Consider the following 12,353-nt stretch of genomic DNA (forward strand, 5'->3'; position numbering starts at 1 on the left):
TTTTTCCCATGACTTGTGTCTTCTTTTGTCATTGAATAAACATATTCAAGCATCTTCTATGTGCCAAGAAATGTGCTAGAAAACATTATTATAGCTAACGTTTTCTGAGGATCTCCCTATGTACCAGAAACGTCTCCTACAAGCATCATCTCATTTGATATTACACCTACTCAGTGAGATCAGTGCTATCATCACCCCATCTTACAGATGGGGAAGTTAACATTAAAGAGTTTGTGGGGTGGTAAGCTGTGGAGCTATAATTCAAATCAGGCTTTAGAGCTCCAGAACCCTGAGCCAACACAACAGACCACCTTCAAGAAGTCCAGGACAGACAACTACCATGCTGTCTGGGACAATGTTTAGGAAAAAAAAATTGAGGAAAGGAAACTTGAAAATGTGTTTTGGTAACCTAGAAGAAGAGAGATTAGTGAAAAGATACAACAGAAAGGAAGAGGAAATAAACTTGTGATGATTGTGCTGTTTGAAGAGTTATTTATAAATCCCGCTGTAGGATACTAAATGTCTCCCTCATATGTGTAATGACTGCCCATTTATTACTTAGATCTACGCACAAACTCCTGCAGTACCAGCAGGGAATCTCTGTAAACATTCTTGAATGCGCCATAGCCCTGAGTGAGTAACATGGTCCCATAAAGACAACTCTAAAAATGTACTCTGCCCTTCAGAAGAGATGTTTGACAGCTTTACTGGAACTGTGTTACAGTCCTTTATTCAAGGTTTGCATGAGAATACTTATACTTTTCATTGGCAACAGATGGACCATCAGACGGTCCATCAGTTTAACCATGAAAATGAACCCAGGCATAGCAGCCAACGGTATTGTCGAAATAAGGCAGGTCCCAGGGAAGTATAGGAGGTGATGGGCACTACTATAGCTAAAAGAAGCTGCACACACAGAACACATTTTTCTGCCCACCTGTTATTTGCTGAGAATTAAAGTTATTTTAATACACAAAGCAGATGAGTACTTTCTTTACAAACTATTCCTTTTTTCTCCCAAAGATTTATTTATTTTGAGAGAGAAAGTGAGTAGGAGGGAGAGACAGAGGGAGAAGAAGAGGGAGAGGGAGAGAGAATCTCAAGCAGACTCCCTGCCATGCATGGAGCCCAATTGGGGCTCCATATCATGATACAGAGACCGCAATCGGAGCCAAAGACAAGAGCCAATTGCTTAACTGACTGAGCTTCCCAGGTGCCCCTATTCCTCATTTTTTAAATTGACCTATCACTGACACACAATGTTACTTAGTCTCAGATATAAACTATACCTCATTTAAGGCACAATTTGAACATCACCTCCACACAATTTGAACCGTTGCTGCCTTCTCTGGTTAAAGAGTTAATTAGCCCCACCAGAGCTGTGTAACTTCTATTAAAGCACTTATATCATTTATTATATTTAATTATACATTTACAGTCCCTGAATGGGTTATGAACCTCTGATACATGTATGCTCTAATAAGAAGAATATGGGTGTTAAAGTCAGAAAGAATCATCCAAGGTCAGAACTTGATATCGATAGAGTTAATTTAGTTAACCTTTTGAGCCTTCTTTCCTCCACCTGTCAATTGAGAGATGGTGATATCTACTTCTTAGAGTTCATGCAAGGAGGAATTAGGAGAATAGGTGGGAAGTGTTAGCACATTTCTAGTTACTCAACAAAAGATAGCTGTATTTTTATTATTCTTGTGTTGCTGATACCAAGTGCCACAGAATATATGTGCCCCCAAAATGTCCATTATTAACTGAATGAATATCACTTTCCTGTGGCTAATAATTAATTGATATGATAGAACATTAAAAATAAATTGAGGATTTATGAAATCTGTTCTAAGTGGTTTTTCCATGTCTTGGTGGCCCTATTTCAAGGGTAGTGGAGTGAAATAGGAGTTCAGACCCCCCTCTCCCTTGGCATCCAATGCATTCATAATATTCTTCTCCTATCCTCAATGAAATGTAAGCACTAAATGAAAGTAAGCACTAGAGAGTGCCTCCAGTTCTACACAGCCCTCAAGTAGCACTGTGGCCTTAAGCAAATTACTCAGTTTCTGAATCTTTAAAGGGGCAATCATAAATCTTGAATTATAAGAATCTCATAAGGTTTAAATTTGAAAATGTGACTAAAACAACTGCATAAAATATACTATCAAGGTAAACTTTTTCTCCCTATTTCCCACCTTCTCCACCTTTCTGATAAGCTGATGTGATTAAAACAAAACAAAACAAAACAAAACAAAAAAAAACGACGAGAATGATTGATTCAGCCAAACCAAGGTCAATGACTAAGGACTAGTTATTCAAAGTTTTTCTTTTTCTGGTCCCTACCTCTTTGGTTTGCTTCTCCCCACAGCTGAGACCACTTAATTCCCACATGCACATTGCTTCAGCTCCAGGAGGATTTAAACACCTCTCTCCTGATGTGGGGCCAAAGGATAGAAGGAAAATAAATCATTCATAAATCCACCCATCCATATACTCATGCCATCATTCAGTAAACACTTAAGGAATAGATATCACAGGCCAGGCTCTGAGCTAAGTATTGGAGACATGAAGATATAAAAACAATACTAGTAATAATAATAATAATTAATAATAAGAACACAGGGCCCATGCTCTCAAGTTGCTCACCATTTAGTGAAGGAGACAGAAATATAAGCAGACCACTGCAATGCAGCATGATGACTATAATGCAAGAGGCCAGTTTCCACGGGCAGATGCTTGAGCTGTGTCTGTGTCGTACACAAAAACTGCAGCACGTCAGTCCCCATCCCAAGTGCTAACTCCTGTTTCTGAACTTGGTCTCACTCACATTCTTGGCACCCCAGTGCTCCAAGGACAAGTGTCCTACTTTGTTCTAGTCAACCTGTAATCCAGGAACTCAAGTTTCTCCCTCATGTCCAATCCCATGATTAGGACCCACATCATGTTAATAGGCTGCCCTGATGTTTCTGCCCCTCCTGGATTCTGACACTGTCACCCTGGAGGCCCTGTCATAAGTCTGCTGAACACATTTGGCCTCTGCTGCTTTGTTAGCATTACCTTAAAATGGCCTGCACACTCCTGCAGACTAGGATTTCTCTCAGCACTTTGTCTCCTCCATCCTCACCACCACCTCCAAATACATCCTGACATATTTTCCACATGATCCTTCTATACTATAAACTCTGAAAACCACCTACAAGGAAGGTCAGTGGCATACTTTACTAGGGCTGGGAAACAAAGACTCTTTTGGGATTCTTTCCCATGACTCTTCTCTCCCTATCAAGTGATAGAAAGCATTCAAGATCAGTAACTTCTGAGTATTTGCTATATACCTGGCACTGTGGTAGACACTGGGGAGATATTGGGAAGTGAGCCGCATAGATGTGGACCCCCTCCAGTCACATCTATGACCCAAACCCCCGAAACAGCTCTTGCTACGGTATGAACAGCAGTGGACACGGAGGGGGTCGTTGGCTCCAGTGTCCCAAGGGGGGGGGGAGCTATTTTTGCAGAGGTCCTAGTATCTGAAGGTATAATTAAATCTTTCTCATCTTTGCTCTCTGTTTCTTTCCCATCTTAACTCTCTGATTCTCACATCCTCTTACGAGAGACATATATTAAATGTAATTATACTTTACAAAACTTTCAAACTTTCAAGAACAGCTGTGTTAAGTGCTAAAAATAAAGTGTCTCCTATATGCCTGGCATCGTGCTATATACAAAGCCCAAAGAAAGGTACATTAGAAGCAATTTCTGCCCTAAGTAGCTCACAGTATAGGGGGAAAAATGCAATATAAAAATTACCATAAAATATAAATTATAAAACGCACTATGTTCAAGTGATTGATTCTGCTTAAGAGTGGCATGTGGAAGAAGATTACATATGCCTAGAATCCAAACTGAAAAATGAGTCCTGCATTTCAGATACCATTGATGTGGAATCATAGACACCTAGTCATCTCATCTACATATCAGATTAGCAACATTCTGGACATATCTCAGTGTCAAAGTATTTCTCAAGAAAAATGTATTTTCAAGATCTTCACATATCTGTTGGAAAAGAGGGAAGTACGCAGCTACATAAAAAGTGCTACCATTTGCTGGTGCTAACATTCTGCTGAGCTTCATGCTAAGACATAGGACTGTAAATAATTCTCACAGCTGGCCTACAGTGTTGACATTAGTATTTTCCCCAGTCTTCTGATGAAGAAACTGAGTTTTGGAGATAATCCTTCGCTTGCTAGATCAAGTGCCAGGCAGTGACAGAGCTGGGGGTTAAACCCAGGTCTCCCTCCCTCAGAGTCTCAGCTACTTCCTGCTATGCTTTGCCACCTAGAAAGATTTTCTTCATCCCCTCCCAGCTCTGTCTTTTGTTTATTGTAGTATTTCTTTGGTAGAATTTTTCTGGGTGCTTTACATTTACATCATTTCATATTTACTCCTGCCAAGTGCTCAGCTGGAGACACAGACAAAAGCAAAACCTCCATTCCTGGAGGAAGTCATTTAAACCAATCCCAACACCATGTGATTAGAAAACATGACCCTACTGGTTATCAGGTGCTCCAGAGCTTGTCTTTCATTTGATAACTGAAACCCATCAGGAGCACCTACTTATTCCAGCTACTGGAGGCACACAAACTTAAAGAGATGGCCTCTCACCTCAAGGGGCAGAGAAGGCTTCTTGGAAAAGGAGGCACTTGCATGGAATCCAGAAAGGTGAGGAGAAACTGGGTAAAGTTGGGAGTGTGTTGTGAGGACATTTGAGGCAGAAAGATAGCAATGTGTGAAGGCCCTGAAGAAAAAGTCTCTGCCAAAAACAGGAGAACCATGCCTAGATTAATATTAATTTTCCTAACTCGTTATATAAGTGCTGAGCATAGGGTTAAGAAAACTGGCTTTAGCATTAGGCAGATCTGGTTTCAAACTTGGCTCTCTGTACCTTGATCCTTCACCTATAAAATGGGGATAATACCTATTGTGAGGAATGAATGAAACCACAGAGTTTAACAATGGTAAGCATTTTTTGTGTTGTTATTGGCACTTCTATAGCACTGGGTGACAGAAGAGACCATTACCATCCAATTAGGGACTTATATTATACGTTGTTTCAAGCCATAAAATACTATTGCAGAATCCCCCTCATAGTCTCCAAGGGAGGATATGGATCAGCACTGTTTATGGTATGAGAGCCATAATTCTCCTGTGATCAGGCCAGACACATCTATGAACAACGCATACAGGAGCAAGCAGTAACTGACATCCAGTTTTGCTGTGTTTTCTAAGAATTATAATGGCCTCAGCTTCCTTCCTTCCTCTCAGTGAGCTTGAGCAGAACAAAAACAGAATTTATTTCATTGTACTGCCAACACTTCATTTCATTTCCCTGGAATAATTCTCTGGGCACATCCTTGGCTGTTTCTTATTTGTCAGTCCTCTCCCAGTGCAGCTTAGGAGATCTTAGAGGAGAGAAGCCAAATCAATATTTGAGCTTTATGTGGGCCCTGAAAAAGCCCTGAATACACAGCTGAGGCCCAAAGCTTCCTTGAACACAGCCCTGTCCCACTGAGTAGGCTCCTGACCTGGAAGTGAGGCAGGGTGGCAAAGGCTACTCCACTGTGGTTTGCGCAGGACCCCAGAAGACACCAGATGCCTGGCACTCAGAGGTTATACAATGGCTGTCTCGTATTGACCACTACTGCCATACCCTCTTGACATCTGCAACTGCCCTGTCACTCTGAAGTGGGAGTCAGTGGGCCTGAGTTCTAGTCTTAGCTCTGCTGTGTGACTTTAAGAAAATCGTTGACTTCTCTGATCTGTTTTCTTGCCTGAAAATGGGCCAATTGGCCTGGTGAGTCTCATTCTGTGCTATTTAGAAAAATAAGAATGTTCTTTTTCATTATTTTAATAGCAATGTACTCATTCAATAAGTTATCCATGCATTCCATGAACATTAATTGCATACTTACACATACCAGGCCCTCTGCTGGGGATACTACTGAAAACAATGTATTTCATGGACTTTGCCACTCTTGCTGTCTTGCTTAAGAGTATGGACACAACACAATTACCTAATTGCAAATGTTATGAGTTAATATAAGGCAAGAAGGAAGTAATAGTAACTCTTTCCTACCCTTCTTAAAGCAGAACAGGCTTGGAGGCTTGCGCAGAGCATTGAGCAGTGTGCACAGGCTCATGAAGATGAAGTGGGTATGTTTAGATAGGCACAACATAAGGAGAGTCACTGAGATCCTAAAGAGACTTGAAACTCTCCACATGAAGGACTATAGAAGTATAATCAGAGAAGACCTGGTAGAGGGGATAGAAATTTTTTAAAAGTCTTCAAATAATTAAAGGATTATTACATGGAAGAAAGATTAAACTTGTTCTATGTGGTCTCACAGAGTAAAATTGTTACTGGTGACTGGAAGCTGGAGGGGAATGGATTTGGCTCAAAAATAAGAAATCTCACAAACTAAATACATAACAGAATAGTCTGTTTCAGGAGGTGGTGAGTTCCCTGTCACTGAAAGTATTGAAGCCAATGCTAGACAGATGACCGTAAAGGCAAAGCACACTTCACTGTAGTGAGTATCTAGACAGAGTCAGTGGTCCATCCACAGTGAGTGAACGAAGGAGTAAAGTAATCAATGTACCAAGGCCCAGAACACATACTGGTGCTTTGCCAGTGGGGCTGAAAAAAATTACCTGTAAAATTCTTCCCATTCTGAGAATCTAGAATTCTATAGATCTATGGTTCTAGTAGAAGTTTGCTGGGTGAAGAGGGATTGAGGAAAATAAAGGAAGTTCCCATCATACCAGATCTTTCACATCTGCTTGAAATTGCAAAGGCTCTCAATTTCTGACTGTGAAATGGGAGCAATAATACTTGTATCATAAGGTGTGTTTTTTAAAGACAGAAGAGAAGTCCTTAATATAGTGGGCTTAAATGAATGTATCCATGCAAAGCATTTAGAATAGTGCCCGGTAGATATTCATTTTAGCTTTGGGTAATGAGATTTTGTTCCTTTTACACTCAGAGACTTCTTTAGGGGAACAGCATGTTAACATGGTCGTTATATGAACCCTGAAAGAACTGGTTGGGGAAGGAGAAGGAGTGAAAGCTTGAATTCTCAAACTGATTGAACTTGAAATAGCTGAAAAGTCCCAGACAAAAGAAGTGTCCCTAAATCGGAACAGATAGGGAAACTACAGGAGCTTGGGCAGAGATGAGGAGAAATAGGAAAGAGAAAAATAAATGCAAGTTACCAAAGCAATCTCCTGAGTGTGACTAAGTGGACTAAGCTAATGGACTGTGCCTCAAAGATGTCTCTCCAATCTTTTTCTCCTCTTGAATTGCAGGGCTGCTGTCCTGAGGACAGAAAAAACACAGGTTAAACCAATGAAGCAGGAGCCAGAGCAAGCAGGCAGGGTCAACACTAAAGGTAGGAACCTAGAATGATTTCCTGAGGGATTAGAGAGCATATAGCTGCAGACCCATGTTGCTTGGTGAAAAAGGGAGAAAAAAAAAAAGTGTTAAGCTGATTCAAACTACAGAAAAGTCTTCCACTTGGTGCCACTTGCCTGCTTCCGCCCATCCTCCACATTGGTTAGTAGAATGGATTTGCAGGAAAACAAAGCTGATTATGTCTGCTTAAAAACTCTAATGAGCTCCCCATGACTGTAAGATACATTAGATGCCTTAGCTCCGGCCAGCCCAGGACCACTTCCTGGGCTTCATCTTCTCCCTTTTCACCACATATCACAGCATGCTCCCATCATGTGAGGCATTCCATCATCAGACCCTTTTTGGTCTTCCTGCCTTGAAGACATGTTCCATTCTCTCCACCTGGCTTCTGCCCACACAAACCCATCTTCTTCTTTCTTCTTTCCTTAAGACCTCATTTGGGAAGCCTTTGTCCAACACCTCCAGCACCTGAGCCCAACTTGAAGCCTCACTAGAGTTCGTTTTTCCCAGTGTTCTTCAAATTGTTACAGAGTTTTTAGAGTGAAGCCAGAGTCCCACTCCCCTAATTTGGTAATGATATCTTCAAAGACAAGGGAGTATATCATTATATCCCAAGTGTCCAGTGCGTGCCTGGCACTTAGTAGGTATACTATAGATATTTGTCAAACATTCAAACTGAACTTCTTGGAAGCAAGACTCTTTATAAACAAAATAAGATTGCTTGCATATCTGCTATAATTTGTCATCTCTTTTATTTATCTTTTCTCTCTCTCTACCTTTTTCTGTTCTTTGTACATCTGTACACTTATTTCAGCTTCACCAGACACTTATTCATCTCTTTTGATTTAATTTATCCCTCAAAAGATCTACTGTGCATGGGCATCTCGGCTACAGAGCCTCTCCTTCATAAATATCTGCTAGATAGTTTTACGGTTTGGATGCCTTCAACATTTTAACAGAAAATGCTTAAGAAGACTGCTCAATAAGCTGCATCATTTGCTCACACTCAAAAGGGACTGAGATGTGTCCATCAATAACAACTCACATTGCATTAAAATATAGATTAAAACACATAAAAGTAAAATAAACTTCATTTAGACTTAATAAAATTTAATGCATTTTTCAAGAGGGCCAAATATTTTCAAAGGTGGACACTTTCAGAAAAAGCTATCCTGACAAGGAAATGTCCCTCTGGAGGTTTGTTATTGGGATTCAGGATTGGTTAATGGCTTTGTTCTCATCATTTCATGATTTAATGTGCTAAAACTGACAGCTTTATCTCTGGATTTTTCAGATGGGCAGCAGCACTTCCTTAAAGGGAGGAAAAGGCACAGACACATCCTAGCGCCGAAGGAGGACCTGTGTCTTGAGGCACTGTGCCTTAATTGCAAACTTATGTTAATGAGAGAAGCAGGACAGATGGGTGTGGGGTGGAAGAAAGGAGAGCTTGTACACCATTCAGACCAAATTCATTCTCACCTAATTGAAAAGCAGAGCTGTTTCTGGCTTCCCTTAGCACTCAGCCCGGATGATCCAACATGTGGATTCTCTATTAACTGTTTCTGCCTGTGATTTTTGTGAATTAAGAGAGGAGCTGACTATGTTTTTCACCACATTAATAGCAGGGAAACATATGATGAAGTGCCATGCTCTTTTCTAGGACCAGCTGCACTTCCAGCCAGACTCTGGATGGAGAGGCCCACATGACCTCAGATTACTCAACTGTCTCTCCCCCACTGACAGTGAGTGTCACTGTGACCAGCAGCTCCCTGCTGGCCTGGGGCCCAATCATGGTCATGACCACACTGGTGACTGGGCAGAGAGATAAGTGTAGGCTTCACAAGCCACTGGGTAGATTTTCCAGGAAGAGAGAACTACTTGAATTCCTAGCCTCACTGACGTTTTTCTTAATGTTAAGCTGCACAGGAAGCTTCTTCAAATCATTCCTAAGGCTTTAAAAGAATAGCACTGCAATTCTAAGAAGCATCTCTGGCCTGTTATAGCATCTGTACAGGCGTAACAGTATTAGGTCAGTGAAAAAAGAAAGAGAAAGACACATAGGAGTCTGATGGCACATATCTCAGTAGTTTTCTCATGCTTCCTCTTATTTCTGGTAGATCATAATGCCTCATGACTCCAGGATGTTGCAGCAAGGTTTTATTTTTCCTTAACAATGTGGACATCTATGTGCACTCAACTGTGTGTATGAATGTATATGCAAATGTATATACATGCACTCATATGCCCATGAGTATCTTTACAATGACATCCAAGTCAAGGATCATTCCAAAAGTTGTATAATCCCCCCCACCCCCACCCCCAAATATTTCTATGGATTGGAATTACATTGTGACATCATCTACTTCAGGGACCGCAGCTGGGTTTAACCACAAGGACCACTCAGATATTTGACACTTGCTCCCCACAGACAACTCTACCACCCTGTCATACTTGTCACTGTAAAACCTGAATAAGGAGGTGGAGTCTGAGCACTCCTCTTCATCTTTCTTGCAATTCTGGTCTCACATAATGTGGAAGATGAGGCTGAAGTTTCTAGAGACAGGCAAGTATACAAATTTGCTAGGGCTACCATGACAAAATACTATAGACTGGGTAGCATAAACAATAGAAACTTATTTTCTCATAGTTCTGGAGGCTGGAAGTCCAAAATCAAGATATTAATAGGTTTGTTTCCTCCTGACGCCTCTCTCCCCACCTTGTAGAAGGCCACCTTTCCCTGTGTGAAAACACAGCCTTTTCTCTCTGTGTGCAGCCTTGATGCCTCTACTTCTTCTTATAAGGACACTGGTCATATGGGGATATAGGTCCACTCTAAAGGCCTCATTTTAACTTTATCACTTCTTTATTTTTAAGATTTTATTATTTATTTATTTATTTGTTTGTTTGTTTGTTTATTTATGAGAGAGAGCGCATGTGGAGGAAGGGGCAGAGGAGGGAGAGAAAGACAGAATCTCTCAAGCAACTCTGTGCTGAGCACAGAGCCTCATGTGGGTTTCGATCCCACAACCCTGAGATCATGACCTGAGCTGAACCAAGAGTCGGATGCTCAACCGATTGAGCCACCCAAGTGCCGTCTTAACCACCTCTTTAAAGACCTCATCTCCAAATATGGTTACATTCTGGGATACTGAGGGTTGGGAATTATACATATAAAATTTGAGAGGACATACTTCAGTCAAGAACACCAGGTTTCTTCAGTGATATCACTACAAATATCATCATCAAAGTTTTATTCAACTTGAGACTGCTGGCTTCTGGAAACTCCACATTTTGACAATGATATGCTTATATAAATCATTCTATAGATACCTAGTTTAGGGCAATAGTCACCTGTCTCTTGTTCATGGACAAAACAGAAGAGAAGATTTTAAGTTTAATCCACTTTATGTTTTGTAAGGGGAATATGTCAAGTGGTATCTTTTTTAATGAGACCATTTGAAAAGCATTTATTGTGACTAAAATAATAATTTGAAAAGAAATGCAGGCCATCCCTCATATAAAACTGGAGAAGCTCTCAGAGCTATATTTTTCTGACTCATTGAAATTTCTTCATCTGTTATCCTGCCTGCTCCTTTATTCCCAATTCACTTGTGATACTGGAGAAAATAAACTTTTAAAAAATCTTCAGCCAGACAATGTAGCTCAATCAAAATTAGAAATATGCAATATTCTTAAATAAGTTATAAAAGACTTCTTGGAATACTTCATCATAGTAAGATATTTTCTTCCTTCGTGCTGTCTCAATCATACTAATATTAAATACATTATTATTATTATTGCAAAACAAAAGCAACACTGTTATATTGTTGAGTTAAAGACACTTTGCTGAGAGCTTTATATTTCTTATTCCGGTTAATTTTCACAACAGCCCTATGAAATATGTATTATCAGTATTCCCATTAAGAAGATGAGAAAACCTAGGCTCTATTCATGGTCAAATTCTTAACTACTTGTTTTCTCCTTGGTCCCAAATCTGTGTCCAACTCCTGATGGTCCAACAAATCAGTCTTCTATCCTACTTGATTAAATAATTCTGTTGCTGAGCCTTAAAACAGCCTCGCTCACTTTTGCTGAAAATCTGACTCACTAATCCAATCAAGCCCAAAGTTCAAGCTGGTCCACTGGATTGGTGTCTTCTTAACCTTCCCCATCTTCATATGCAGGAATGTTTGAAAGCTTGAGACAAGGGTAATTTTTTGACTCTTATACTAGTTGAGCTCAAGAAGAATTTTGATAAATCAGGATATTTTTCACTATACAGGTTTGGAAAAATCTTGTTATTAACAATATAACAAACAAGAGATGATCAGCTGATGAAATTTAATATATTTCTCTCTTTTCAAAAGCATCCAATTGGACCTACCCAAATTGAGCAGATTCTCAGATTAATGTCCCAATAAAAAATAGAACAGAATCTCTTACAGAAGCAGAATGTCATCAATAAAATAAAGACATTATCTATAATATTAAGAGGCCACCAAGTTCTTTTTCTTCTTAGGCCTTCCCAAAAGGAATTGTAGTCAAGTGTCCAAACCTTCAGCAACTCTGATACTATCTTTCTTTCTTTTCTTTTTTTAAAATTTTATTTATTTATTCATGAGAGACACAGAGAAAGAGAGAGACAGAGAGAGAGAGAGAGAGGCAGAGGCACAGGTAGAGGGAGACGCAGGCTCCATGCAGGGAGCCCGACATGGGACTCGATCCCGGGTCTCCAGGATGATGCCCTGGGTCAAAGGCAGACACTCAACAGCTGAGCCAGCCAGGCGTCCCTGATACTGTCTTTCTTTGAAGACACCACTCTGTTGCTCTCTTACGGGGCCAACACAGACCTTACTGAGCATGAAGACCACTCAGAACAACCTAG

General features: G+C 40.3%; 1 long non-coding RNA gene across 1 annotated transcript in view; it reads right to left on the bottom strand.

Annotated features, from left to right (window-relative positions):
* LOC140615600 (uncharacterized) overlaps nt 1-7,373 on the bottom strand; it is a 34,033-nt gene extending 26,660 nt beyond the window's left edge. The window contains exon 1 of the long non-coding RNA XR_012016096.1: nt 7,270-7,373. This is a non-coding gene — a long non-coding RNA (uncharacterized lncRNA). The remainder of the gene's footprint in view (nt 1-7,269) is intronic.
* Between the last annotated feature and the right edge of the window lie 4,980 nt (nt 7,374-12,353).

This window comes from Canis lupus, chromosome 23 (assembly GCF_048164855.1).
Source record: "Canis lupus baileyi chromosome 23, mCanLup2.hap1, whole genome shotgun sequence".
NCBI lineage: Eukaryota > Metazoa > Chordata > Mammalia > Carnivora > Canidae > Canis > Canis lupus.